The sequence below is a fragment of the Capricornis sumatraensis genome, chromosome 14 (genome assembly GCF_032405125.1).
Source record: "Capricornis sumatraensis isolate serow.1 chromosome 14, serow.2, whole genome shotgun sequence".
Taxonomy (NCBI): Eukaryota; Metazoa; Chordata; class Mammalia; order Artiodactyla; family Bovidae; genus Capricornis; species Capricornis sumatraensis.
Window position 1 is genome coordinate 46,726,810 of NC_091082.1, and position 27,413 is coordinate 46,754,222.

At 38.7% G+C, this 27,413-nt stretch overlaps 1 protein-coding gene across 5 annotated transcripts in view; it reads left to right on the forward strand.

Annotated features, from left to right (window-relative positions):
* The window catches only part of DNM3 (dynamin 3), a 634,763-nt gene that overhangs the window by 73,530 nt on the left and 533,820 nt on the right, over window positions 1-27,413 (forward strand). The window lies entirely within an intron of this gene.

Sequence of the window (27,413 nt, forward strand, 5' to 3'; positions counted from 1 at the left end):
TCTTTAATCCATTTTATCTTTGTATATGGTATTAAGAAGTGTTTATTGTCATTTGTTTCTAGAAATTTTTTGATTTTCCTTTTGATTTCTACAGTGACCTGTTGGTTATTCAGAAATGTATTGTTTAATCTCCATGTGTTTGTGTTTTTTACAGTTTTTTCTTGTAATTGATATCTAGTCTCATAGTGTTGTGGTCGGAGAAGATGCTTGATATGATTTCAATTTTCTTAAATTTACTAAAGTTTAAATTTGTGACCCAAGATGTGGTCTGTTTTGGAGAATGTTCCATGTGCACTTGAAAAGAAGGTGTATTCTCCATTTGGATGGAATGTCCTGAAGATATCAATGAGATCCTTCTCATCTAATGCATCATTTAAGACTTGTGTTTCCTTATTAATTTTCTGTTTTGATGCTCTGTCCATTGGTGTGAGTGGTATGTTAAAGTCTCCTACTATTATTGTGTTACTGTCAATTTCTTTTTTTATGTCTGTTAGTGTTCATCTTATGTATTGAGGTGCTCCTATGTTGGGTGCATAGATATTTACAATTGTTATGTCTTCCTCTTGGATTGATCCCTTGATGATTATGTAGTGTCCTTATAAGAGACCTTATTATAAGAGATAAGGTCTCTTATAATATTGTTTATTTTAAGATCTATTTTGTCTGCTATAAGGATTGCTACTCCAGCTTTCTTTTGCTTCCCATCTGCATGCAATATATTTTTCCATCCTCTCACTTTCAGTCTATATGTGTCTTAAGATCTGAAGTGGGTTTCTTATAGACAGCATATATATGGGTCTTATTTTTGTATCCATTCAGCCAGTCTGTATCTTTTGGTTGGAGTACTTAATCTGTTTACATTTAAAGTAATTTTTGATATATATGTTCCTATTGCCATTTTCTTAATTGTTTGTGGTTGATTTTGTAGATCTTTTTCTTCTCTTGTATTTCTTGACTATGTAAGTCCTTTTAACATTTGTTGTAAAGCTGGTTTGGTGGTACTGAATCTCTTAATTTTTGTTTGTCTGAAAAGCTTTTTATTTCTCCATTAATTTTGAATGAGATCCTTGGTTGTAGATTTTTGTAACCTTGGTTGTAGATTTTTCCCTTTCACTACTGTAAATATGTCCTGCCATTCCCTTCTAGCCTGCAGAGTTTCTGCTGAAAGATCAGCTGTTAAATGTATGGGATTACCCTTGTATGTTATGTGTTGCTTTTTCCCTTGCTGCTTTTAATATTCTTTCTTTGTGTTTAGTCTTTGTTAGTTTGATTAGTATGTGTCTTAGCATGTTTCTCCTTGAGCTTACCCTGTATGGGACTCTTTGTGCCTCTTGGGCTTGATTGACTATTTCCTTTTCCACATTTGGGAAATTTTCAACTATAATCTCTTCAAAAATTTTCTCATGCCCTTTCTTTTTCTCTTCTTCTGGACCCCTATAATTTGAATGTTGGTGCGTTTGATATTGTCCCAGATTTCTATTTCTCAGTTCTTTTCATTCTTTTTACTTTATTCTGCTCTTCAGAAGTTGTTTTCACCATTTTATCTTCCAGCTCACTGATTTGTTCTTCTGCTTCAGATATTCTGCTATTGATTCCTTCTACAGTATTTTTCCTTCTAGAGTCGGACATGACTGAGCGACTTCACTTTCACTTTTCACTTTCATGCATTGGAGGAGATGGCAACCCACTCCAGTATTCTTGCCTGGGGAATCCCAGGGACGGCAGAGCCTGGTGAGCTGCCATCTATGGGGTTGCACAAAGTCAGACATGACTGAAGCGACTTAGCAGCAGTAGCAGCAGAGTATTTTTTTTTTTTAATGGCTCTTAAGTTTTATTTTTATTTTTTTGGATAATCTAATATTCTTTTTTTTTTTTTACTTTATTTTACTTTACTTTACAATACTGTATTGGTTTTGCCATACGTCAACATGAATCTGCCACAAGTGTATATGAGTTCCCAATCCTGAACCCCCACCTCCCACCTCCCTCCCCATACTATCTCTCTGGGTCATCCCAGTGCACCAGCCCCAAGCATCCTGTATTCGCAGCAGAGTATTTTTAACTTCAGTAATTGTTGTTTGTCTCTGTATGTGTATTCTTTAATTCTTCTAGTTCTTTGTTAATTGATTCTTGCAATTTTTCCTGTATGTTTTCAAAGTTTTTGATCATCTTTGCTATCATTATTTTGAATTCTTTTTCAGATAGTTTGCCTATTTCCTTTTCATTTATTTGGATTTCTGTGTTTCTAGCTTGTTCCTTCATTTGTGTAGTATTTCTCTGCCTTTTCATTATTATTATTATTGTTTTACTTACTGTTTTTGAGGTCTCCTTTTCCCAGGTTTCAAGGTTGAATTCTTTCTTCCTTTTGGTTTCTGCCCTCCTAAGATTGGTCTATTGGTTTGTATAAGCTTTGTATAGGGTGAAATTTCTGCTGAGTTTTTTTGTTTGTTTGTTTTTCCTCTGATGGGCAAGGCTGAGTGAGGTGGTAATTCTGTCTGATGATGATTGTATTTGTATTTTTATTTTTTTTATTGTTTAGATGAGGCTTCTAGCACATGGTGCTACTGGTGGTTGGGTGGTGACAGGTCTTGTATTCAAGTGGTTTCCTTTGTGTGAGTTGTCACTATTTGATACTCCCTAGAGTTAGTTCTCTGGTAGTCTGGGGTCTTGGAGTCAATGCTTCCACTCCAAAGGCTCAGGGCTTGATCTCCAGTCAGGAATGAAGATTCCAGAAATGGTTTGTTATGGCGTTAAGTGAGATTAAAACAAATACCCAAAAATGAGAAACCAAAGATGAACACCGGACAAGTGGCAGTTGCAAAATCAGGCAAATTATAATTAAAATAATGGAATACACACACACACACACACACACATATATATATATACCCATAAGCAAAATCAAAACAGTCTAACAAAAATAAAGAGCAGTAGATTGACCCAGCGAACAAAGGAAATAAAAAATTATACCTACCAGTTAAGAACAAAACTAACTAAAGCACAAACTGAAAAATAAAACTAAAGCAAGGTGCCAAGTGGGGAATAAAGCAATGAAAAGAAAATGAAGAAATATGTTGAGAGGAAAGGAAAGAAAGAAAAGAAATAAAGAATAGATACTCAAAGTTAAACAGAGGTAGATGAAGATTTATATACATTAAAGATTAACTGAGAGGGGAAAAGAACAGTAGGAAAAACAAACAAAGGAATAAATGTAGAAAAAGTAATAATAGGCTTAAAAAAATTAAAATCAAAAAAGAGGGAGAGGGGAAAAAAAAAAAAAAGGAAAACTCCACAGAACTGCAAAAGCCCAACGCAGAGGTAGAGGTTTATAACAATAAAAAATGTTACTGAGGAAAAATAAAAAGCTCAAAAGGTTAGTTAGATTTCATAGAGCCAATCAAATTGACAACTACAGCAGAGGAGGGGAAAAAGAGAAAAGAAAAGTAAAAAAGTAAAAAAAAAAATCCAAAAGAATTTACAAAACAAATCAAAACAGAAGAATAATAAATGTTTTTCTTGAGTCACTGCTGTCAGAGTCCTTTCCCTTGCTGGGAGTCACAGTCCACCTCACCTCCCTAGGATGCCTTCCGACACTGTGCTGGTCTCTGGATCTGCTGTGGGGGCAGCTCAGATTCTAATCTGGTCCTACTGCTGTATGTTCTTGCCTCCAATGTCTGCAGCAATCAGAACTAATGCATTTTCTTTTGTGGGAACTCTCATTGTCCTTTTATATTTTCAGTAGATACAGAGTCTGCCTAGTGGAACGTGAGGATTTAATCTGAAGCTGGTGGGAAGGTTTTGGGTCTTCTTCCCTAGCTACACTGCCCTTGGTTTTCAATTGTGGTTTTATTTCCACCTCTGCATGTAGGTCATCCACTGGGGTTTGCTTGTGAGGCTGCCCTGGAGGACTTGGGTCTGCCCCAATGAGGGTCAAGTGTGAGGTAGTGCAGCTGCTTGAGTTGCAGGGATTTTAGCAGCACCAGGCACTCAGGGGAGTTGGTGGCTAGGGCAGCAGGAAATATAGTGCTCCAGAAGGGTATGGCAACCAGTATTGGCCAATACACTCCAGTATTCTTGCCTGAAGAAACCCCCTGACACAGAAGCCAGGCATGCCACAGTCCACAGGGTCACGAAGGGTGACCTCTGTGTTGTGTTGTGTTGTGTTTGGTTGTGTCCAACCAAAGTGACCCTGCGTGCATAGACTCAAGGCTTTTTTTGCCTGTGGCAGCTCTGCTCCAGTGAGGGTTGAGTGTGAAGGTGGTGCAACTGCTTGGCTTGTGGGGACCCTGGCAGTGCCAAGTGTACAGGGACATGGACTCTCTTGCAAGAGTTATGGCCCTTTCAGAGTCTTTTTTCGTGCCTTTTGTAGCTGGTGATCAGAAGGCCTCTTTGCATGGTCTTTTTCTGTAGCTCTGCCTGATTCAGGCACTTAGAGGGCCCCCTTGCCTGGGGTCCTTTTCTTTTGTTTGGCACATCATCATATATAGAGGGGTCCTGCCTGGGGTCCTACTCTGTAGATTGGCATGTCAGGCACTTAAAGGAGTACCCTGGGTGAGGTCCTACTCTGTAGTTCAGTACATGAAGCGTTTGATGGGCCGGCCTCTCTATTGTTCAGCAGCTGATTCTGGCATGTGGGGAGAGAGAGGCTATGGTGATGGCTCCACCCTCTATGTGTGACTCAGCAGTATTGCCTTCCATGGCTGCCTGGCTTTCCTTCACAGACATTTCCTACCACAGTATCCTTCCTCATATCCTCTCGATCTGTCTCTCTGCAGTCAACAGCAGCCCTTGCCCAGGGATTGCTCCCCAATCCTTAAACTCCAACTCCCAGCTGCTGTGCTTTCCAGGGAACTTGTGTCCCTGTCTGGGGTATGTATGGCTGCCCCAAAGACTGTCTGATTCTCATTCCATTTAGGCTGCCACAGATCAGCTATTTCATTCTCAGCCTTAAATGTTTCTCCTCTGAGTCAGACAATTGCCCCCATGTGGGGATCAGACCCCTACTTCAGTTTCCCCACCTGCTGAGGGCAGGTCCAGTCCTACTAACACTCCTGTTCTTCCCCCTAGTTCCTTTGTCCTACTGAGTTTTGTGTGATTCTATATATTCTTTTCTGTTGGTCAGGAACTCCTGTTCACTCTCAGCTAGTGTTATGTATGCACTTCTGTGCCTGAAGGTGTATTCCTGATGTATCCACGGTGAGAGATGTACTCCACGTCCACCTACTCCTTCACTATCTTGTTCTCCCAATTTTCAAGGTTGGAGATCTTAACTGAGTTTGGAATTTGATTATTTATCTTGTAGACTTGTCAATTTTAGAAAGAGGGGCTTAATTAATCTTAAATTAAAAGGAGACAATAGCTGATATTCTACATAGGTCTTTAAATACTATAAAATTTTGCTTAAAATCTATTTAAAATGAACCTAAACATAAAACTACCATGTGACCTGGCAGTTCCACTCCTTGATCTATAGTCAAAAAACCCCCAAACCCCAACTAGTTCAAAAAGGTACATGCATTCAAATGTACATAGCAGCATTATTTACAATTGCCAAGATATGGAAGCAACCTAAGTGTCCATCAACAGATGAAAGGATAAAGAAGAAGTGGTATGTGTATACACAGTGGAGAACTATTCAGCCATAAAAAAGAATGAAATAATGCTATTTGCAGCAACATAGATGGACTTGGAGGGTGTTATGCTCAGTAAAAGAAGTCAGAGAAAGATAAGTACTGTATGATATCACTTACTAAAAATTCTAAATCTAAAAAATGAAATCTAAAAAAAAACCCAACTAGTGGATATAATAAAAAAGAAGCAGACTCACAGATATGGAGGACTAGTGGTTGCCAGTGGAGAGAGGGAAAAGGGAGGATTAAGAGGTACAAACTAGTATGTATAAAGTAAGTTGCAAGGACATATTGTACAACATGGAAATTATAGCCAGTATTTTGTAATAACCATAAATGGAATATAACTTTTAAAAATTGTGAATTACTATATCCTACACTTGTAGCTTATATAATATTGTACATCAACTATTCTCCAATAAAAAAGTTTAAAATGGCCTATTAAAGGCAAAATCATCATAGAACTAGAATGCATTATCCGTTAGATATGGGTTCATATGCCCTGTGTTTATTGTAACTAACTTAGTAAAGGGATAATTGTGGAGAACATTTTATTGACCAAGTTTAGAATCTTTCAGAGAAACAGATTTGATTTATACTTGTAGATAATGTGACTCCATTTTAATGCTGGAGTTAAAGGATAATCCTTATATCTATTCTATAAGCTTTGTAACATATATTGTACCTAACTATACTTTAAGGGTCAGATAGGCTTCTGATATGTCAAAAATAGGGGATTATGTAATAGCCAGCTAAAATATATCTAGAATATATATGAGTGCCAACCATGGCAGTTATACTAGGTGCCCATAGTCTAGTTGGAGGAAAAAAGACAGTTACTTATATATATGTAATAGGGCAATTTATCAAGAATTCACTAAGGCATAGTAGAAAAACACAACTTTGTTGTTTGTTCTGCAGTGTTAAGAGACACATGCAGTCTGTCCTTAGGAATGGGAATGATACTCCATTCCTAAAGATGGAATTCATTTTAAAAAAAAATTGTTTGTTTTTAATTGGAGGATAATTGCTTTACAGTGTTCTGTTGGTGTCTACCGTAAAACAACATTCATTAATCAGCCATAGGTATACATATATCCCCTCTCTCTTGAACCTCTCTATCTCCCATCCCAATCCACCCCTTTACGTTGTCACAGAGCATCAGGTTGAACTTTCTGCATCATACAGCAAATTTCCACTAGCTATCTGTTTTATATAGGGTAATGTCTGTGTTTCAGTTCCACCCTCTCCTTCACCTGCTGAGTCCACAAATCTGTTCTCTATGTCTGCATCTCTATGCCTGTTTTCTATGTCTGCCCTACATATAGGTTCATCAGTACTGTTTTTTTAGATTTCATATATATGTATTAATATACGATATTTGTTTTTCTCTTTCTGACTTCACTTTGTATAACAGGCTCTAGGTTCATCCACCTCACTAGAACTGACTCCAATTCGTTCCTTCTTATGGCTCAGTAATGGCAGAGGATGAAATGATTGGATAGCATCAATACTCAAGGGACATGAACCTGGGCAAACTCTGGAAGAACTGTGAGGCTCAGGGAGGCCTGGCATGCTGCAGTCTGTGGGGTCGCAAAGAAACATACATGACTTAGCGACTGAGCAACAATAGCAGTAATATTCCATTGTATATATGTACCACAACTTTTTTATCCATTCATCTATTGATGGATGTCTAGGTTGTTCCCATGTCCTGGCTATTGTAAGTAGTGCTGCAGTGAACATTGGGGTACATGTGTCTTTTAGAATTGTGGTTTTCTTAGGATATATACTCAGTAGTGGAATTGCTGTTTCATATAGGGCTTCCCAGGTGGCACAGTGGTAAAGAATCAGCCTGCCAGTGCAGGAGATGCACAATATGTGGGTTTGATCTCTGAGTCAGGAGAATCCCCTGGAGAAGGAAATGGCAACCCATTCTAGTATTCTTGCCTGGGAAATTCTATGGACAGAGGAACCTTGTGGGCTAAAGATCCTGGGGTTGCAGAGTCAGACACAATTGTATAGTAGTTGTATTCTTAGTTTTAAAAGAAAGCTCTGTACTGTTCATCCTAGTGGCTACATCAATTTACATTCCCACCAATAGTGCAAGAGGGTTCCCTTTTCTTTACATCCTCTCCAGCATTTATTGTTTGTAGATTTTTTGACTATGGCCATTCTGATCAGTGTGAGGTGATGGATACCTCATTGTAGTTTTGATTTGCATTTCTCTAATAAGAACCTCAGGTATGCAGATGATACCAACCTAATGGCAGAAAGTGAAGAAGAATTAAAGAACGTTTTGATGAAGGTGAAAGAAGAGAATGAAAAAACTGGCTTAAAACTCAACATTCAAAAAACAAAGATCTTGGCATCCAGTCCCATCACTTCATGGCAAATAGATGGGGAAACAATGGAAACAGTGGCAGACTTTATTTTCTTGGGCTCCAAAAGCACTGTGTGTGGTGACTGCAGCCATGAAATTAAAAGACACTTGCTCCTTGGAAGAAAAGCTATGACAAACCTAGACAATGTATTAAAAAGCAGAGACATTACTTTGCTGACAAAGGTCCATCTAGTCAAAGCTATGGTTCCTCAAGTAGTCATGTATGGATGTGAGAACTGGACTGTAAAGAAGGCTGAGCACCGAAGAATTGATGCTTTTGAATTGTGGTGCTGGGGAAGACTCTTGAGAGTCCCTTGGACAGCAAGGAGATCAAACCAGTCAATTCTAAAGAAAATCAACCCTTAATATTCATTGGAAGGACTGATGCTGAAGCTGAAGCTGCAATATTTTGGCCCTCTGATGCAAAGAGCTGACTTTGGAAAAGACCCTGATGCTGGGAAAGATTGAAGGCAGCAGAAGAACAGGATGACAGAGGATGAGATGGTTGGATTGCATCATCTACTTAATGGACATGAGTTTGAGCAAACTCCAGGATATAGTTTGGACAGGAAAGCCTGGTGTGCTGTAGTCCATGGGGTTGCAAAGAGTCAGACATGCCTGAGCCACTAAACAACAAATAATAAGCAGTGCTGAGCATTTTTTCATGTTTTTTTAGTTAAAGATGGAATTCTTATTCCCAAGGAAGGTATCCATATTCTTGAATGGTCCTAGAATTCATGGTGTAGGCTTTTAGGACTGTCTTGGGTCTAAAGTCTTTGAAAGAATAACTAAATCCCATTGTTGTTGAAAGAGATTGGGAAAGAAATGCCAGTTGTCTTTAGAAGATGGGCTGATCCTCTTCCAGGGAAGAAAGACATTGAGTGGAAATCAGAGACGGTCCATTTTTGTGGGAAGTTGAAGCAGGTACCCTAGTTAAAGCAGTTCCTTGGAGGTTTCAAAGTGGGTATGATTATGTAGGTACTAGGGAGGGTTGAGCACTGAGATGACTTTGACATCTACAGTGAAGGTCCTCATGCCTAACTTGGTGCAGAATAAGCAATGGCTGTTACAAATGGTGCTAAAGTCACCTTGCACAAGGTTGTGAGAGTTTAGACAAGGAGCATCTCTGGGCGGGGTCGGGGTGGGGTGAGTGAGTCATCATGGGTCACTGACTACAGGCCTTGCCTTCATTTGTCTTCATTGCATCACCTTTACTGTCTTTTGGCTTCGCTGCTTGGCTTGTGGGACCTTAGTTCCCTTACCAGGGATCGAACCCTGAACCCTGGCAGTAAAAGTGCCCAGTCTTAACCACTGGACCACCAAGGAATTCCCAGCATCACTTTTAGGGTCTGATACAACTTAGGAGGTGAAGGAAGGAAGAGCCTTTAAATATGTGCCATGTTTTAGATCTCTCACTAACACAGCTGAATCATGGGCTTGAAATCTGAACTGACGAGTTTGAAAAATCCACAAAGATGTAATTTTTCTTGGGTCTCTTGTATAGTGAAGCAGTTCATGGCTTTATATGCATATGAATGTATATATGCATCTTCTTCATACCTCTTTAGCACTTATACATCTGTCCTGACATGTCTTCATCCCTTGTTAACCCCCTGGAAAATGCTTACTCATCATTCAGAATTCATGTCATATATCACTTCTCTTTGAATAAGCAGAGAGTAGGGAGGCTAAAATAATTCTTGGCTTCCTAATTTGCAATGTAGAGATAATGCCTTCCTTGATTTAAATCACAGACTGGTTGTGAGAGTTTTATAAAATGACTTAAAGAGACAGAAGGTATTAAAGATTGAGGGAACTATACGAAAGCATGAGGAATTTGGTGTGCAGAGAGGCAGGACTCTAGGGAGACCTGTCTCAATGGAGCTGAAGATTTATTTTTAATTTTTTTAAAAAAATTTCTGGGTGTATATGGTTGGGAGGAGAATGAAAAAAATACTTAATGTGAAACTGGATTTAAGGGAGTATCTTAAAGATCAGGAAGAGGACTTTTAATAAAATGAAGCAGTTATCAGGAAACATTTTCTTAATAGATGAAGGAGCATTTCAAGTCAATTCAGTTTAACACAAAATTAAGTTTATTGAAGACTGAAGAAGCCAAAGAGATAGGAAAGTCAATGTGGATACAAGTAGATTGTAGGGTAAAAATCATGAGTAAGTTTAAAAGCGCAATCTCAATACTGAAAATATAACGGGCTGCTTTTGAAGTAGAGATTTTTGAAGTCTAGGAGATGAGTCACCTTGTAAGTTTATAGGTAGTATATGATTTCAGGATATGCGGCTGATGAAGGATAGATGTACTAGATTGAATTTCCTGGCAAAGGGACTACTACTGGATTGTTTAATCTTTTCACAATTCTGGTAACAACACAGCTTTCAAAGATTAGCTGAAGAAATGAATGAAGTAACTTGTCAAACATTAGTAAGATATTTTTAGGTGCAGTTCAGTTGTACTTCATAAAAAAATACTTTTAATTCCTTATTTATTTTGTTTTAAATTTTGTATTGGAATACAGTTGCTTTACAATATTGTGTTAGTTTCTCCTGTACAGCAAAGTGACTAGGCTATATGTATACGTAAGAGTTTCTTTTTAAATAACTTTCTCCCATTTCAAAGATCAAGAAGCTGCTTTTCATGTTCCACCATTAACTCAGTCTTAATGAAATGATGAACCAGACTGTCAAGAAACTTTTGTACAAAATCCAGGGTCTAACATAATTCTGAATCTACTACTTTTGTTTTTTAATAAAAGAGAGTTGGACTGTGAAGAAAGCTGAGTGCTGAAGAATTGATGCTTTTGAACTGTGGTGTTGGAGAAGACTCTTGAGAGTCCCTTGGACTGCAAGGAGATCTAACCAGTCCATCCTAAAGGAGATCAGTCCTGGGTGTTCATTGGAAGGACTGATGTTGAAGCTGAAACTCCAGTACTTTGGCCACCTCCTGCGAAGAGCTGACTCATTGGAAAAGACCCTGATGCTGGGAGGGGCTGGGGGCAGGAGGAGAAGGGGACGACAGAGGATGAGATGGCTGGATAGCATCACCGACTGGATGAACATAAGTTTGGGTGAACTCCGAGAGTTGGTGATGTACAGGGAGGCAGGGCGTGCTGCGATTCATGGGGTCGCAAAGAGTCGGACACGACTGAGCAGCTGAACTGGACTGTGATATTATGATTTATAAGAAGTATACATTTGGTCATTCAGATAACCAAAATATATTCCTCACATGTTTGGTCTTCATCCACATTTTCTGGTTCACAGCTTCCAAAACCCTAGGAATTTCCTCAGTGATGTAAAATATCACAAACATACATAGTCTTAATCTGCCTGCAATGTGGGAGACCTGGGTTTGATCCCTGGGTGGAATAGTGAAGATGTACCTGGTGTTTTTCAAACACTGACTGTATCTCTTTGTTAGAGATACATTTTACATTGTGACCCAGTGAATGTTTATAAAACTGGAACTGAAGTTTTATGAAATGCTTAACATTTGTACATGTGATGTACTGCAATATTTTCTATTGATTTGTGTTCCTTTCCATTATAAAAAAAATATGTCATGATCTATAAAATTGATTTCATCACCTACTTACTGGTTACATCCAGTAGTTTAAAATATATTGACTGATTGCATCATTGACTCAGGAGAAAAGATGTGACCCTTGAGCATTGACTGAGAGTGACAACTGAAACTTCACTTTACTTTTGAGTTATTGGCATGTGACTAATAGTGAACATATATGATATTCACATTCATGTTAACAAAATAGATTTAGTAGCATAAATATGTAATTAATTTAAAGTACTTCTGTTTTGTTAATATGGTGTTAATGTTAATATTGCTTAATGTTAAAACTCTTGTGTTAGATGCTACTTTTATTCAGTCCATCAAGAGATTTCATTCTGTCTTTTCTTCCCTCACTTCCATTTTCAATTGGTTGACATTTACTTTTCTACTTACATTGATGTTGCAGTGCATGTGTGCTTAGTTGCATCTTACTCTTTGTGACCCCAGGGACTGTAGCCCACCAGGCTCCTCTGCCCATGAGATTTTCCTGGCAAGAATACTGGAGTGGGTTGCTGTTTTTTTTCCCAGGGGATCTTCTCAACCTAGGGAATCAAACATGCGTCTCCTGCATTGCAGGCAGGTTCTTTACCTCTGAGGCATGTATTAAATACTAACAATGAGGAAAAATACTTAATAATGAAAAAATAATTTATGCTTCATTAAAGTATCACAATAATTCATAAATATATAACTCTATATAGCCTATCACAAATAAGATACTAAGTTTTTTAGTATCTTATTTCTAAGGACAGAAAATATTTAACACATATTATTTCTGTAATATTTTCTGACATAGTATATTCTCTAAATTTAAAACTTCCTACTATGATCTTCCTTAAAAGTCAGAAATGCATATGCCAAGCTCACTTTAATTCCTCCTATACGCAACATTCCAGCCATAATAAATTATTCAACCGATCCCTTTCTCCCTCTCTTCCTCTCTTTCTGCCTGCCTTCCTCCCTTTTCTTCTTTCCTCTAATATTTTTGAGTACCTGCTATGTGCCATGCATGGTAGTAGGGAGAAAATAAAAGACATAATCCTTTGCCTTCACTGGATTTCAACTGAATACAAATATCCCCAGTTGTGGAAGTGAAAGCAGAAAGACTTAAGATTGCTTAGAAAGCCAAGGGTGGGATTAGATCCTATGTATCTTGATTTACTTCTAACATCAGAGACTGATAGAACTTTGGAAGTAGGAGAGGCATTCGAAGACATTAGTTCAGTCCTTACATTTTAAAAATGTAGAAAACTGAATCTCTTACAGATTAAATGATGTGTTGAATTCACAGGTGGAAACTAAGCTGGTTTTTTTGACCAGTGCTCTTTTATACCACCTCCTCTCTTTTTTTGTGATATTATTGCCTGTCCAGATCCCATGTTGTCATATATTTTTATATGTGGTTTGTGCTGTTAAAGACCACTTTTCACAATGCACACATTGAACTATAGGCTTTTACCATTATTGGTTTTGTTACTTGAAATTATAATTGGAACAATTAGAGATGTGTCAGTGGAAAGGCAATGAAAGAGGGCCATTAAGAGCTAATAAATGCCTCTCCTCATGGGAATGGAGGTCTTTTCTTTTCTAAGTATTTGAGCTCTTTTAACTGGTGCTTTTAAGTGGCTAGAAATAACACTTGCCACACGCTTGTGGAATACTCTAGATGCCAGGGGATTCATTTCATTCGGTATTTGAATTGAACACACTGTAGTTAGAGAATGTTTGTTGGTTTAAGCTTTCATTCCATGTTTTACATTAACCTTTCTCATGGAAAGCAGTTGAACAATACTGAGAGTTCTTAGAGAATGAAGTCCTTAGATAGCTAATGACTTTTCAGGAAGCAGATGAAAAGGTTAAAGTTATAGGTGTTTATTTTTATATATTTCCTTTTCATATCACCCAGAATTTTCCATACAGTGTGACAAACTGAATCTAGTTTACCCTAAAGTCACATGCCTATGGCTAGCAAAAGATCATCAAAGATACTTATTGCTATGGAGATACAGGTTCTGAAACAAATTTGGGTAATTAATTACCAAATAGATTTCAGAATAATTGTTGTTTTTGCCTAAAATAATGATAAAGATGATGGTGGTGTTAATGATGGCAGCTAACATTTTTTGACCACTTACCATGTGCGAGATGCTAGTGTACCCATTTGTGTCTAACTCTTTGCGACCCCATGGACTGTAGCCTGTCAGGCTCCTCTGTCCATGGGATTCTTCAGGCAAGAATACTGGAGTGGGTTGACATTTCCCCCAAGTCTCCCACATCGCCTACACTGCAGGCAGACTTCTACCTGCTGAGCTGTCGGGGAATGTTACTATAAGTACTGCAGTCTTCTGTGTACAATTTCGAAATGCAGAGTCCTCTGAAAAGGAAGTATTTTTGTAATTCATTTTGCAAAACTTACATTGACCTAAACTCATTTACTGGTGAAATTTACCTGAGTGATGTGAGATTATTCATAGTTTGTCTTTATCTCTGTTACTGTGAATAGTCATTTGTTTTGCAACAGATTTATTAGTAGAAAATATATATTTGATATATTAGGCTATTTAATTTCAGGGTGCTGTTTTAGATTTCATGATATAATATAAGTTTCATACATCATTTTACTGTTCTCACATCAGAAAATTTTAAAAAAAATTTAGGAACTGCTTAGTCGGAACCCACGTAGCCTTTGCTTGTCTCTCGCTTGCCGGGGCGCTGGGTTGGCAGACAGCAGGCTCACTTCTCCTCAGGACCCCTCGGCTTTGCTGAGCGAAGTTCCACTGCTTCTCTCTTTCTGTGGAGCGCCCCCCACATGTTGCAAGAGGAAGCCCAGGCCTCGTGGGGAGGCTTCCTGAAGCTCCGCCAGCAAACCCAGCTTCAGCTGCAGACGTGGCAGTGACATCACCTCCAGAGGAGTCCAGCTCCTAGTGTTCATATCAACCCCAACTGAGAGAAGAAACCCAGCTCCACCCACCAGAACTCCAACACAAGCCTCCCTAACCAGGAAACCTTGACAAGCCACTGATAGAACCCCATCCATAGTGAGGAAGCTCCATAATAAAGGGAACTCCACAAATTACCAGAATATAAAAAGGCCACCCCAAACGCAGCAATATAACCAAGATGAAGAGACAGAGGAATACTCAGCAGGTAAAGGAACAGGAGAGTTGCCCACCAAACCAAACAAAAGAGGAAGAAGTAGGGAATCCACCTGAGAAGGAATTCCGAATATTGATAGTGAAAATGATCCAAAATCTTGAAATCAAAATGGAATCACAGATAAATAGCCTAGAGACAAGGATTGAGAAGATGCAAGAAAGGTTTAACAAGGACCTAGAAGAAATAAAAAAGAGTCAAAATATAATGAATAACGCAATAAATGAGATCAGAAACACTCTGGAGGCAACAAATAGTAGAATAACGGAGGCAGAAGATAGGATTAGTGAAATAGAAGATAGAATGGTAGAAATAAATGAATCAGAGAGGAAACAAGAAAAACGAATTAAAAGAAATGAGGACAATCTCAGAGACCTCCAGGACAATATGAAACGCTCCAACATCCGAATTATAGGAGTCCCAGAAGAAGAAGACAGAAAGAAAGATCATGAGAAAATCCTTGAGGAGATAATAGTTGAAAACTTCCCTAAAATGGGGAAGGAAATAATCACCCAAGTCCAAGAAACACAGAGAGTTCCAAATAGGATAAACCCAAGGCGAAACACCCCGAGACACATATTAATCAAATTAACAAAGATCAAACACAAAGAACAAATATTAAAAGCAGCAAGGGAAAAACAACAAATAACACACAAGGGGATTCCCATAAGAATAACAGCTGATCTTTCAATAGAAACTCTTCAGGCCAGGAGGGAATGGCAAGACATACTTAAAGTGATGAAAGACAATAAACCTACAGCCCAGATTACTGTACCCAGCAAGGATCTCATTCAAATACGAAGGAGAAATCAAAAGCTTTACAGACAAGCAAAAGCTGAGAGAATTCAGCACCACCAAACCAGCTCTCCAACAAATTCTAAAGGATATTCTCTAGACAGGAAACACGAAAAGGGTGTATAAACCCGAACCCAAAACAATAAAGTAAATGGTAACTGGATCATACTTATCAATAATTACCTTAAACGTAAATGGGTTGAACGCCCCAACCAAAAGGCAAAGACTGGCCGAATGGATACAAAAACAAGACCCCTCTATATGCTGCTTACAAGAGACCCACCTCAAAACAAGGGACACATACAGACTGAAAGTGAAGGGCTGGAAAAAGATATACCACGCAAATAGAGACCAGAAGAAAGCAGGAGTGGCAATACTCATATCCGAAAAAATAGACTTTAAAACAAAGGCTGTGAAAAGAGACAAAGAAGGCCGCTACATAATGATCAAAGGATCAATCCAAGAAGAAGATATAACAATTATAAATATATATGCACCCAATATAGGAGCACCGCAATATGTAAGACAAATGCTAACAAGTATGAAAGGGGAAATCAACACTAACACAATAATAGTGGGAGACTTTAATACCCCACTCACACCTATGGACAGATCAACTAAACAGAAAATTAACAAAGAAACGCAAACTTTAAATGATACATTAGATCAATTAGACCTAATTGATATCTATAGGACATTTCACCCCAAAACAATGAATTTCACCTTTTTTTCAAGTGCTCATGGAACCTTCTCCAGGATAGATCACATCCTGGGCCATAAATCTAAACTTGATAAATTCAAAAAAATCGAAATCATTCCAAGCATCTTTTCTGACCATAATGCATTAAGATTAGATCTCAATTACAGGAGAAAAACTACTAAAAATTCCAACATATGGAGGTTGAACAACACACTTCTGAATAATCAACAAATCACAGAAGAAATAAAAAAAGAAATCAAAATATGCATAGAAACTAATGAAAATGAAAACACAACAACCCAAAACCTGTGGGACACTATAAAAGCAGTGCTAAGAGGAAAGTTCATAGCAATACAGGCATACCTCAAGAAACAATAAAAAAGTCAAATAAATAACCTAACTCTACAGCTAATGCAACTAGAAAAGGAAGAATTGGAGAACCCCAGAGTTAGTAGAAGGAAAGAAATCTTAAAAATTAGGGCAGAAATAAATGCTAAAGAAACAAAAGAGACCATAGCAAAAATCAACAAAGCCAAAAGCTGGTTCTTTGAAAGGATAAATAAAATTGACAGACCACTAGCCAGACTCATCAAGAAGCAAAGAGAGAAAAATCAAATCAATAAAATTAGAAATGAAAATGGAGAGATCACAACAGACAACACAGAAATACAAAAGATCATAAGAGACTACTATCAGCAGTTGTATGCCAATAAAATGGACAACGTGGAAAAATGGACAAATTCTTAGAAAAGTACCATTTTCCAAAACTGAACCAGGAAGAAATAGAAAATCTTAACAGACCCATCACAAGCACAGAAATTGAAACTGTAATCAGAAATCTTCCAGCAAACAAAAGCCCAGGTCCAGACGGCTTCACAGCTGAATTCTACCAAAAATTTCGAGAAGAGCTAACACCTATCCTCCTCAAACTCTTCCAGAAAATTGCAGAGGAAGGTAAACTTCCAAACTCATTCTATGAGGCCACCATCACCCTAATACCAAAACCTGACAAAGATGTCACAAAAAAAGAAAACTACAGGCCAATATCACTGATGAACATAGATGCAAAAATCCTCAACAAAATTCTAGCAATCAGAATTCAACAACACATTAAAAAGATCATACACCATGACCAAGTGGGCTTTATCCCAGGGATGCAAGGATTCTTCAATATCCGCAAATCAATCAATGTAATTCACCACATTAACAAATTGAAAAATAAAAACCATATGATTATCTCAATAGATGCAGAGAAGGCCTTTGACAAAATTCAACATCCATTTATGATAAAAACTCTCCAGAAAGCAGGAATAGAAGGAACATACCTCAACATAATAAAAGCTATCTATGACAAACCCACAGCAAACATTATCCTCAATGGTGAAAAATTGAAAGCATTTCCCCTAAAGTCAGGAACAAGACAAGGGTGTCCACTTTCACCACTACTATTCAACATAGTTCTGGAAGTTTTGGCCACAGCAGTCAGAGCAGAAAAAGAAATAAAAGGAATCCAAATTGGAAAAGAAGAAGTAAAACTCTCACTGTTTGCAGACGACATGATCCTCTACATGGAAAACCCTAAAGACTCCACCAGAAAATTACTAGAGCTCATCAATGAATATAGTAAAGTTGCAGGATATAAAATCAACACACAGAAATCCCTTGCATTCCTATACACTAATAATGAGAAAGTAGAAAAATAAATTAAGGAAACAATTCCATTCACCATTGCACGAAAAGAATAAAATACTTAGGAATATATCTACCCAAAGAAACTAAAGACCTATATATAGAAAACTATAAAACACTGATGAAAGAAATCAAAGAGGACACTAATAGATGGAGAAATATACCATGTTCATGGATCGGAAGAATCAATATAGTGAAAATGAATATACTACCCAAAGCAATCTACAAATTCAATGCAATCCCTATCAAGCTACCAGCCATATTTTTCACAGAACTAGAACAAATAATTTCAAGATTTGTATGGAAATACAAAAAACCTCGAATTGCCAAAGCAATCTTGAGAAAGAAGAATGGAACTGGAGGAATCAACTTGCCTGACTTCAGGCTCTACTACAAAGCCACAGTCATCAAAACAGTATGGTACTGGCACAAAGACAGACATATAGATCAATGGAACAAAATAGAAAGCCCAGAGATAAATCCACACACATATGGACACCTTATCTTTGACAAAGGAGGCAAGAATATTCAATGGAGTAAAGACAATCTCTTTAACAAGTGGTGCTGGGAAAACTGGTCAACCACTTGTAAAAGAATGAAACTAGATCACTTTCTAACACCGCACACAAAAATAAACTCAAAATGGATTAAAGATCTAAATGTAAGACCAGAAACTATAAAACTCCTAGAGGAGAACATAGGCAAAACACTCTCAGACATAAATCACAGCAGGATCCTCTATGATCCACCTCCCAGAATTCTGGAAATAAAAGCAAAAATAAACAAATGGGATCTAATTAAAATTAAAAGCTTCTGCACAACAAAGGAAACTATAAGCAAGGTGAAAAGACAGCCTTCTGAATGGGAGAAAATAATAGCAAATGAAGCAACTGACAAACAACTAATCTCAAAAATATGCAAGCAACTTATGCAGCTCAATTCCAGAAAAATAAATGACCCAATCAAAAAATGGACCAAAGAACTAAATAGACATTTCTCCAAAGAAGACATACAGATGGCTAACAAACACATGAAAAGATGCTCCACATCACTCATTATCAGAGAAATGCAAATCAAAACCACAATGAGGTACCACTTCACACCAGTCAGAATGGCTGTGATCCAAAAATCTGCAAACAATAAATGCTGGAGAGGGTGTGGAGAAAAGGGAACCCTCCTACACTGTTGGTGGGAATGCAAACTAGTACAGCCACTATGGAGAACAGTGTGGAGATTCCTTAAAAAATTGCAAATAGAACTGCCTTATGACCCAGCAATCCCACTGCTGGGCATACACACCAAGGAAACCAGAATTGAAAGAGACACATGTACCCCAATGTTCATCGCAGCACTGTTTATAATAGCCAGGACATGGAAACAACCTAGATGTCCATCAGCAGATGAATGGATAAGAAAGCTGTGGTACATATACACCATGGAGTATTACTCAGCCGTTAAAAAGAATTCATTTGAATCAGTTCTGATGAGATGGATGAAACTGGAGCTGATTATACAGAGTGAAGTAAGCCAGAAAGAAAAACACCAATACAGTATACTAACACATATATATGGAATTTAGAAAGATGGCAATGACGACTATGTATGCAAGACAGGAAAAAAGACACAGCTGTGTATAACGGACTTTTGGACTCAGAGGGAGAGGGAGAGGGAGAGGGTGGGATGATTTTGGAGAATGGCATTCTATCATGTGTACTATCATGGAAGAATTGAATCGCCAGTCCATGTCTGACACAGGATACTGCATGCTTGGGGTTGGTGCATGGGGATGACCCACTGAGATGTTATGGGAAGGGGGGGGAGGGGGGTTCATGTTTGGGAACACATGTAAGAATTAAAGATTTTAAAATTAAAAAAAAATTTAAAATTGAAGTATAGATTTACTTAATTTCTGGTGTACAGTATAAATAAAGTATATTTCATATTTCCCACTATGGTTTATTAAAGGATATTGAATATAGTTCCCTGTGCTATACAGTAGGTCCTTGTTGTTTACCTATTTTGTATATTGTAGTTCCTCCCCACCCCGTTCCCCCTTTGGTAACTATAAATTTGTTTTCTGTGTCTGTGTGTCTATTTCTCAAATTAGAAAAAAATTTGAGTTATGTATCACATATGGCCACCACAGATGAAGGATTGTATTATCTCCACCCCCACCCCAACTTACAGATGAGGAAACTGAGTCAGTTAGCAGTGGATTCTGAATTTAAACCCAGGCACTTTTAATTCTAGAATGTGTACTCTTAACCACTGTGCTAGGAGATCAGCCCTGGGATTTCTTTGGAAGGATGATGCTAAAGCTGAAACTCCAGTACTTTGGCCACCTCATGCAGAGTTGACTCATTGGAAAAGACTCTGATGCTGGGAGGGATTGGGGCAGGAGTAAAAGGGGATGACGGAGGATGAAATGGCTGGATGGCATCACGGGCTCGATGGACGTGAGTTTGAGTGAACCCTGGGAGATGGTGATGGACAGGGAGGCTTGGCCTGCTGCGATTCATGGGGTCACAAAGAGTCGGACACGACTGAGCGACTGAACCAAACTGATACTGCCTAAAAAATGCTATACTGCCTTAAAAATAAGTATTTAAAGCCATTTCACAGAAATAATTGTTATATTATTTATCTAATAAAACTCCAATAACGATAAATTCCTGTAGGAAATAAAACCCACTGACCCAAATCCAAAGAATGGACTTGGGAGAACCGAGATGCAGAGAGAAGCGTGGTTTAAGGAAGGTCTTGCAAGATCGAGTGTCCAATGAGCAGGCACACCCAGTGTCATCACAGCAAGCAGTTCATTCCCTAGCATGCAAGTCCCTCCCCCAGTTCCTCATTGGCTGACTACTGTGGGGCGAACCATCTTCTCAGACTTCGCCTTAGTTTATGCTCTTCCTGTTTATGCACAGGCCCCTTCCTGACCTCTTGTTTCTCCCTTTCCTGGGCACTTATTCCCATTCTTATGTTTTGAATTCACCATTGGATTGATCCCGTGTGAAACCCTAGGCATCCATCCCTCTCTCCCTTTGTTTGCCTGGACTTTGTAGTTTTGTAAACCTTAAGGTTGCTACATTAGCTGCTGCTGCTGCTAAGTCACTTTTCAGTCGTGTCTGACTCTGTGCGACCCCATAGACGGCAGCCCACCAGGCTCCCCCGTCCCCAGGATTCTCCAGGCAAGAACACTGGAGTGGGTTGCCATTTCCTTCTCCAATGCATGAAAGTGAAAAGTGAAAGGGAAGTCGCTCAGTATTGTCCGACCCTCAGCGACCCCATGGACTGCAGCCTTCCAGGCTCCTCCGTCCATGGGATTTTCCAGGCAAGAGTACTGGAGTGGAGTGCCATTGCCTTCTCAAGTCATTATTCAAGCTAGCTGTTGGTAGGTACGGAGAAGGCAATGGCACCCTACTGCAGTGCTCTTGCCTGGAAAATCCCATGGACGGAGGAGCCTGGAAAGCTGCAGTTCATGGGGTCGCGAAGAGTCGGACACGACTGAGCGACTTCACTTTCACTTTTTACTTTGATGCATTGGAGAAGGAAATGGCAACCCAACCAGTGTTCTTGCTGAAGAATCCCAGGGACAGGTAGCCTGGTGGGCTGCCGTCTATGGGGTCACACAGAGTCGGACACGACTGAAGTGACTTAGCAGCAGCATTGGTAGGTAGTTTCTCATTCTTAAGTTAGCATTTATTCTTGAAAATGGACCATTAAACATTAATGTTTCTTATATTCAGATTCGAAAAGAATTACTCCATTAATATCTCTGTTCCATTTCCTATGTTAAATGCTATCTTAAGCACTAATGGCCATTGATATTTTAGTAGATTCTATCAGCTTTGATTGTTTTATCTTGAACCTAATGATCTGTTCTTCTTTGGACTGCTTAAATTTTCAAAAGCTTGTGTGCTTGTTTTTAATGCTGCTGGGTCTTACAAGAAAGTAAACATTGTTGCTGAGGCAAATGATACTTTGAGATGCTATATACTCTAAACTAGGGTTCTCAACCTTTTTGGCACCAGGGACCAGTTTCATGGAAGACAATTTTCCACTGACTGGGGGAAGAAGGATGATTTTGGGGTGTTTCAAGCACATTACATTTATTGAACACTTTATTTCTATTATTATTTTATCAACTCCACCTCAGTTCATTAGGCATTAGATCCTGGATTTGAGGACTCCTGCTCTAAATAACCAAGGAAACCACCAATCAGTTTAGTATAGCAAATAATTTGGACAGTAAAAAAAAAAAAATGTCACCTTAGTCACACACTCAATTTGCTGATTGTTGGTGGATATATGTTGGTTACATATTATTCTTGACATACACAAATAAGCAATATAATCTAATGGGTATACCCAGAGAATTGTAGATAGAGAAATAATTCTTAAATTTACTCATTAATATGCCTTCCTTACTCAGCAGAGTTTATTGAGTAGCAAGCAGGAATTTATTGAATTCTGGATGTGCTTCTAATGGCTATTTCTAGTACATCTCAGGACTTGGAGCTATGAAAAGTATTTTTCCTAAACTTTCATTGGGAATATAGTTTCAAAGGTAACTTTTAAGATAAGAAATAGCTAAATATTTATTACATGTATATTTTAAAAAAATATGTGTGTTTATATATATAAAATCATCTCTTCAAGGTTGAATGCTTTTTCTTATTCCTTAGTTCTTTGATTTTTAAAGTTTTCATAGTCAGTGTTATAGGATCACAGAAAAAAGTCAATTAAATAGACAAGAAAAAGCACATTTCAGGTAAGAAAATAAAGTGATAGGTCACATACATGGTACCTTTATGGCTATATCTTTAGTATGGCTATATCTTTGGCTATATCTTTATAGCAAAAAAAAGATATAGCCATGGCTTTATCTTTAATTATGAATGTGTATTAAAAAAATCACCCGTTAAAATGAATCTTCCCAATATTCAGTTTTAATTCCTAGAATAGCTGACTTAATGTGTTTATGAAGTCACCATTGAGCACTTTTTTTTATGCCAGGAGCTATGCTGAACACTGACCTTACAGAAATGAGGTTCCTATCCTAGGGAGCTTGTCTAGGAGAGGGGATGTGATGGGGGTTCATGGTAAAATGGAATATGGAGGAAGAGCATCTCAAGATACAGTTATATGAGGAAATGGTTCCCATACATAGGAAGCTGTGCCTACACTGTATCCTTAAAGGTGAGATGAGTGCAGAAAGGTACATTGGGTAAGGGCTTCTGTGGTAAAGAAGTCAACACAGGGGTCTGAATTTAGGGTGGAGTCACTTAGGAACCATATGTTCTGGAAATAAAATGTTTATTAGGGGGAGTAGTGGATGAAGCTTCTAGAGTGTTAGGAGAACTGGATTCAAGGATTCACTTTAAGCCATCCTTAATGATTGGAAATCTGGTTCCTGTTGGCAAAAAAAAAAAAAAAAGAAAAAAAATATGGTGTGGCTGTGACTCTCTGTTTTGTTCTATGGGAGAAAATGACCGATCAGTTCAGTTCAGTTCAGTCACTCAGTCGTGTCCGACTATTTGCAACACCATGAACCACAGCGCGCCAGTCGTCCCTGTCCATCACCAACTACTGGAGTCCGCCCAAACCTATGTCCATCGAGTTGGTGATGCCATCGAACTATCTTATCCTCTGTTGTCCCCTTCTCCTCCTGCCCTCAATCTTTTCCAGCATCAATGTATTTTCAAATGAGTCAGCTCTTTGCATCAGGTGGCCAAAGTATCACAGTTTCAGCTTCAACATCAGTCCTTCCAATGAACACCCAGGACTAATCTCCTTTAGGACAGACTGGTTGGACCTCCTTCCAGTCCAAGGGACTCTCAAGAGTCTTCTTCAACACCACAGTTCAAAACCATCAATTCTTCGGCGCTCAGCTTTCTTTATAGTCCAACTTTCAAATCCATACATGACCACTGGAAAAACCATAGCCTTGACTAGACAGACCTTTGTTGGCAAAGTAATGTCTCTGCTTTTTAATATGCTGTCTAGGTTGGTCATAACTTTCCTTCCAAGGAGTAAGCGTCTTTTAATTTCATGGCTGCAGTCACCATCTGCAGTGATTTTGGAGCCCAGAAAAGTAAAGTCTGACACTGTTTCCACTGTTTCCCCATCTATTTCCCATGAAGTGATGGGACTGGATGCCATGATCTTAGTTTTCTGAATGTTGAGCTTTAAATCAACTTTTCCACTCTCCTCTTTCACTTTCATCAAAAGGCTCTTTAGTTCTTCTTCACTTTCTGCCATAAGGGTAGTGTCATCTGCATATCTGAGGTTATTGATATTTCTCCCAGTAATCTTGATTCCAGCTTGTGCTTCCCCCAGCCCAGCGTTTCTCATGATGTACTCTGCATATAAGTTAAATAAGCAGAGTGACAATATACAGCCTTGACATACTCCTTTCACGATTTGGAACCAGTCTGTTGTTCCATGTCCAGTTCTAACTGTTGCTTCCTGACTTGCATACAGGTTTCTCAAGAGGCAGATCAGGTGGTCTGGTATTCTCATCTCTTTCAGAATTTTCCACAGTTGATTGTGATCCACACAGTCAAAGGCTTTGGCATAGTCAATAAAGCAGAAATAGATGTTTTTCTGGAACTCTCTTGCTTTTTCCATGATCCAGAGGATGTTGGCAATTTGATCTCTGGTTCCTCTGCCTTTTCTAAAACCAGCATGAACATCTGGAAGTTCACGGTTCACATATTGCTGAACCCTGGCTTGGAGAATTTTGAGCATTACTTTACTAGAGTGTGAGATGAGTGTAATTGTGCGGTAGTTTGAGCATTCTTTGGCATTGCCTTTCTATAGGATTGGAATGAAAAGTGACCTTTTCCAGTCCTGTCAGCACTGCTGAGTTTTCCAAATTTGCTGGCATATTGAGTGCAGCACTTTCACAGCATCGTCTTTCAGAATTTGAAGTAGCTCAACTGGAATTCCATCACCTCCACTAGCTTTGTTTGTAGTGATGCTTCCTAAGGCCCACTTGACTTTACATTCCAGGATGTCTGGCTCTAGGTGAGTAATCACACCATCGTGATTATCTGGGTCGTGAAGATCTTTTTTTTGTACAGTTCTTCTGTGTATTCTTGCCACCTCTTCTTAATATCTTCTGCTTCTGTTAGGTCCATACCATTTCTGTCCTTTATTGAGCCCATCTTTGCTTGAATGTTCCCTTGGTATCTCTAATTTTCTTAAAGAGATCTCTAGTCTTTCCCATTCTGTTGTTTTCCTCTATTTCTTTGCATTGATTGCTGAGGAAGGCTTTCTTATCTCTCCTTGCTATTCTTTGGAACTCTGCATTCAAATGGGTATATCTTTCCTTTTCTCCTTTGCTTTTCACTTCTCTTCTTTTCACAGGTATTTGTAAGGCCTCCTCAGACAACCGTTTTGCTTTTTTGCACTTCTTTTTCTTGGGGATGGTCTTGATTCCTGTCTCCTGTACAGTGTCACTAACCTCCATCCATAGTTCATCAGGCACTCTGTCTATCAGATCTTGTCCCTTAAATTTATTTCTCACTTCCACTGTATAGTCATAAGGGATTTGATTTAGGTCATACCTGAATGGTCTAGTGGTTTTCTCCACTTTCTTCAATTTAAGTCTGAATTTGGCAATAAGGAGTTCATGATCTGAGCCACAGTCAGCTCTCGGTCTTGTTTTTGCTGACTGTATAGAGCTTCTCCATCTTTGGCTGCAAAGAATATAATCAATCTGATTTCAGTGTCGACCATCTGGTGATGTCCATGTGTAGAGTCTTCTCTTGTGTTGTTGGAAGAGGGTGTTTGCTATGACCAGTGCATTCTCTTGGCAGAACTCTATTAGCTTTTGCCCTGCTTCATTCTGTACTCTAAGGCCAAATTTGCCTGTTACTTCAGGTGTTTCTTGACTTCCTACTTTTGCAATCCAGTCCCCTATAATGAAAAGGACGTCTCTTTTGGATGTTAGTTCTAGAAGGTCTTGTAGGTCTTCATAGAACTGTTCAACTTCAGCTTCTTCAGCGTTTTTGGTTGGGGCATAGACTTGGGTTACTCTGATATTGAATGGTGATGTGACTTAGCAGCAGCAGCAGCCTTGGAAACGAACAGAGATCATTCTGTCATTTTTGAGATTGCATCCAAGTACTGCATTTCGGACTCTTTTGTTGACTATTATGGCTACTGCATTTCTTCTAAGGGAATCCTGCCCACAGTAGTAGATATAATGGTCATCTGAGTTAAATTCACCCATTCCAGTCCATTTTAGTTCACTGATTCCTAATATGTAGATGTTCACTCTTGTCATCTCCTGTTTGACCTATCCTTTTTGGCTATTTTTTTTTTTTTTGTCCAATATCTCAGAAAAAGTGAACACAGAAGAGTACAGTATTGCCTAGAGAAGCTTCTACTCTTACTCATACTCTTTCCTTCCATTTCCCTGCCAAGGAACTGGGGTATGATACACATTCAGAACAAGGACAGTAATTGGGCCACATTTCTCCAAGTTATTCCTTAGTAGAGAAGGGGTTGAAGTGAGCTGCCTAGACCAGCCTTGCCCTAGTCATCAGGGAAGTGTTCTCTCATCCTTGTTTCTCACTGGATGTGGTCTTCCATAGGGGCCTTTCCCAGTCATCCTGGTGTTAAAGTTAAAAGGTCTAAGATCATAAATGGGCTTTATGGAAAAGGGGAACAGGATGCCTTTTGGTTTCTTTGATAGCCAGGCTTTAGGCCTGCGTCTTAACTTAGCCAAATGAAGGTTACATATGATCCAGCCCGTGTCTCCAGGGTTGTGAAGGGAATGTACTGGGGTTTGAGGCAAAGGCTGTCTGACCTTGTTATTGCCATAGTGGATAACAGAGAAGCCTGGCTACAGTCCATGGGGTTGCAAAGAGTCAGACGTGACTTAGCATCTGAACAAAAACAGCAGGAAAGGATGACCAACAGAATTGAGTGTTTGTTTAGTTTCCTGGGTTCTTTTATTCTTCTTTGATCTGTAGTGAAAAGTGAATGTGAAATTGCTCAGTCATGTCCGACTCTTTGTGACCCCGTGGACTGTAGTCTATGAGGTTCCTCCATGGAATTTTCCAGGTAAGAGTACTACTAGAGTGGGTTGCCATTTCCTGCATGTTCTCAATGTGGGTAAGACTACCCCTGATGGGTCAAAAATTGATTCTCAGAGGTCAAAAAAGTCTTTTGTTATGTATAAAGTACACTCAGTAATATACTATAGTACATCTGTGGTATTAAATTTAATGAAGGGAAAATTAACGGGGAAAATGGCTAATAAGACCATTATTAGGCCTTATTAGGTACACAATAGTGAAAAAAAAGGCTGAGAAACACTTCTAAAGTGTGGTGTCTCTCTCTTTTTTAAAAAATTTTTTTTATTTTTTAATTGAAAGATAATTGCTTTACAGAATTTTGTTGCTTTCTGTCAAACAAACCTCAACATGAATCAGTCATAGGTATATACATATATCCCCTCCC